General features: G+C 44.7%; 1 pseudogene; it reads right to left on the bottom strand.

Moving 5' to 3' along the window:
* Positions 1-1,260: 1,260 nt before the first annotated feature.
* LOC105549569 lies at positions 1,261-2,322 on the bottom strand (annotated as a pseudogene).
* Between the last annotated feature and the right edge of the window lie 1,585 nt (positions 2,323-3,907).

Here is a 3,907-nt window from a genome sequence, read left to right as displayed (position 1 = left end):
AAGGAAGGAAGGAAGGAAGGAAGGAAGGAAGGAAGGGAAGAAAAGAAAAGAGAGAAAGAAAGAGAAAGAAAGAAAGACCTCAGGTTGGGAAAGCAACATTCAATAGGCAGTCTATTTGGCTGGAACATACAACGTCTAAAGTGTCCTGGGAATGATAAAGTTCAAGATGAAAGACGACATGTTGACACTGAACAGAGCACCCAAAGGGATCCAAAGAGCTGACTTAGCAACATAGGAGACTCACTCCTGAGGCAGTGCTATCCTGCAGGGTGTCAAGAATTAGCTAGGACATAAATACAAGCTACCATGTTTTGTCCTCTTATAACAAATGGTAGAATCAGTCAACCTAAAATAAGACCGGCAACAGTTAAAGTGTGAGATCTTCAATTTTACCTGTGAGTGTTAGACTTAGTAAAAATATGGGTCTAAAGGGGGTTAAAAACATAGAAATGAAAGAAGCCATATTTGGCAATACTAGATGTGGAAAAAAACTGATGAATCAAATTTCATTACAAAATTTTCACAGGAAAAGAGAACTCAACAAAAGTAAGAAAATAAGAATGAAAATGGAAATATTAGAAGTGGTTTCACTATACTCTGCAGAAAAGTGATCAGAAATTAAAATTTGGTGCAATTCACTCCAGAAAAAAAAAAATACTTTTTCAGCAAAAAAATGCATTGCTGTGCAATAATTAGGATGAAATTCTCCACACTAGCACTACACTATGAGAATGGAAGCACTGCCCTAAATCAGGGATTTTGTTTTATTCACTGCTGAATTATCAGTGTCTAACCCAGTACAGGTCTCAGACTGACTTTTCCCATTTTATTTTACTGAGTTTATTCAACAGTTATTTACTGAGTCCTCACTGGGTAGCAAGTCTTCAATAATAGTCCCGGATAGAGCTATGAACAAGAGCTATGAATAGCTCGCTCTGCCTTTGAGCTCAAGATCTGACGGTGTCTCAGAATCCCCCACGAAATCTCCCAAGCATGCTGTGCTGTCTAGAGAAGTCCACTAGGATTCTGAATCCACTTAATGTTCCTCTAATTCTCAACATATAAAGCTGAAGCCACCTTCTCCAACTCAATGAGCATTGTAGACCAAGGCTTCATAATTGATTTGAATTTCAAAATTCTTTTTTACACTTATTTACCAAAAAAAAAAAAAAAACCCTTTAGTCTTTATTAAACAAAGGAAGTAGAAGACAGATAAGGGAACAGGTCATGACCGCTCCTTTCCCCTACACATATGCAGACTTACAAACACGGACGCACCCGAGTGAATGTCAGGGACCACCAGGGGACAGACTGATGGGCAGAGGGAGGCAGAACCCTCCGAGAATGGGCCTGGATCTCAGGCTGGGCTGAGACCTGGGCCAGGGCAGCCGTTCTGAGGAGTTATGCCTGAGCAGCTTGGAGATGAGGTCCTGGGGCTCCCATGGGCACAGAAGGGGGAATTTTAGGACCACTTGGATGATTCCCCCATAGGCCTCATTGTGTGTGGGGTTCCCCACCAGCGGCTCATAGCCGAGTACTCCGATGTACCACAGATCCACCTTCTCTGTGTGCGCGCGCCCCTCAATTGTCTCCTGGGACAGGTAGTCCAGGGCGCCACACATTTGTCTTCCTCCTCAGTGAGGGGGCGTGCACAAGGCAGCCGAAGTCGGCAACTTTCAGCTCGCTCTCAAGCCCTGAGAGCAGATTCTCTGGCTTTATGTCTGGGAGTCACCTTCTTCCCGTGGCAGTACATCAGCGCACCTGCCACCTCCCCCATGATGCTGGCTGTTCGTTTCCTGTCAAAGGTGCGGCTCTTCCGCAGCTCCTGGTACAGATCCTCGCGGGTAGAGGTGACGGGGGCATACTCTATAATTCAGTAGATTTTTCTCAGGTCATAAAAGTAGTTGTAGCAACTCAGTATGTTTGGGATGCTGAACGGGAGCCTGGATTTCTATCTGCCTGTGCAGCTGGTGTTCCCCACGCCCTCCTTCTCTATCTGAGACTTGAAGGCCTTGAGGGCCACGATGAAATGGCTTTTATTCTTTCGAGCTAAGTACACATGTGCAAACTTGTCTTTGCCCGGGGGACGCCCAGTCTCAAGGTCGTCGACCGTGAAGGGCCGCGTTAAGATGCTGCTTGTCCCACAGCTGTTCACCACCTCATGGCAGGGGTTGCTGTGGGCTGTGCGTCTGCGCAGCTCAGGAGCTCACGCGCAGCTTCGGTGGGGATCCTTGGGCAGACTCGCGAGGGCAGGGTACTCCAGGTCGGCTGGAGCCGTCTGCTTGCCATAGGGCAGGAGTAACTGTTCTCCTTCTGGGCCATCCTTGGAGGGAAAGCAGGAGGAGAGCTGAGGCCCAAGGCACAGCTGCTCTCCAAGTCACCACAAACGACAGAAATCTGCCTTAAAAAAAAAAAAAAAAAAAAAGGCAGCATTTTCATAAATTTTTCTCACTCCGGAAGTATTAAGCACAACTGTGTATAAAATTATTCTGACGCCCAACTTAGTAAAAAGCTTGAAAAATGACTTTACAACAGCTAAGTTAGAATTCAAGAGTTCAAGCACAGCTCCAGTAAGAATGCACGTAAGCACCCCACACATTCAGAAATCATGATCCTAACTGTAATTGTGTATTTTGTCATTTAAAAGCAATTGTATTATTTTCATAATTAAAATCAAGGCAAGTGGAGCTATAACTAGGAAAAAAATAAAATAAAATGAAGGCAATCCTCTTTCATCATCTCATATATTTCTCAAAAATGTTCTTTTCTTCTTGTCTACAGAAATATAGTTGCTGGGCCGAAGAAACGATAAGAGGTTCCTCTTCACACCGTTGGGGGCAGTTCTGAGAAGAAACCTGTCCAGGGACCAGTCCTGACCAGTGCTGATTCACATGACTGTGTCATGAAAATAGAAGATGTCATTGGGTTTGGGTTCCTTTTGGAGCACCAAAATAAACACAGATTGAAATTCTCCTAAAAATACTCCCCAACCATTTTATCACAGAGAAAGGCTGTTCTCCATGTGGACATGTTGAGCATAGTCTGATTGTTCAAGCCAGGATCTCAAAGGATTTGGTGGGTGGAGACAGCAGAGCAGGCTATGACACTAGCTTTGTCTTCCCACATGTGGATCACCATTCTCTTCCTCACTCTCTCCAAGCCCTTTGCCCCCATTTCCACTGTTTCCCCAAATGCCCCCATTTCCACTGTTTCCCCAAATCCCAGATCATCCATTTAACATGCATTCACTGGGCACCTACATCAGTAAGAATGTTTGTCACTGAAGGGAAAATACACTTATTCATCTTCGGTTCCCCTTATCAAGGGCATCTGCTGTTTTGTGTGTCAGGAGTTAGGGGAGTGTAGGCATGACACAGAGTCTAGGAGGTACCTGTGAGCTTGCCCAGCATTGTGTATCAGGAGAGTGCTAAAAGTCCCACAAGAAAAGTAAAGCAACTTAACAAACTCCCTTCTCTATTCTTCATAAGTTGCCACATCACAGTGCTTTGAGGTGCCAGATCATGCGTTTTATTCATCTCATTACCAAGACTCAGTTCCTTCAGAGTAAGAGCTAAATCCTACCCCAGTTGTGACACAATAGAATTCTCAGAAGCAAAAACTTCTCAGGGAAAGAGCAATAAATCAGGACGCAGCACCTCCTCCCTGAATCTTCTCCAGCAAAAGTTACATTTTTCAGGCGAATAGGATCAAGCAGCGAAAAATAAGTGCACTCAGGTTTCTCTGTGATGTGATTACTACCCTGTGGGAGGGAGAGGACGGTAGATGGAGAGAAAATTTGACCCTACCTTGGATTTTTTTTTAAGCTGGCATTTTGGCAGTCTATCTACAAGTGCTTTCAGAATGTCAAGTCCACCGTAGAGCCCAGCCAGAAACAGAGACCTCCGGT

This window comes from Mandrillus leucophaeus, unplaced genomic scaffold, assembly GCF_000951045.1.
Source record: "Mandrillus leucophaeus isolate KB7577 unplaced genomic scaffold, Mleu.le_1.0 Scaffold444, whole genome shotgun sequence".
Lineage (NCBI taxonomy): Eukaryota > Metazoa > Chordata > Mammalia > Primates > Cercopithecidae > Mandrillus > Mandrillus leucophaeus.
This window is presented reverse-complemented; position numbering and strand designations above follow the sequence as displayed.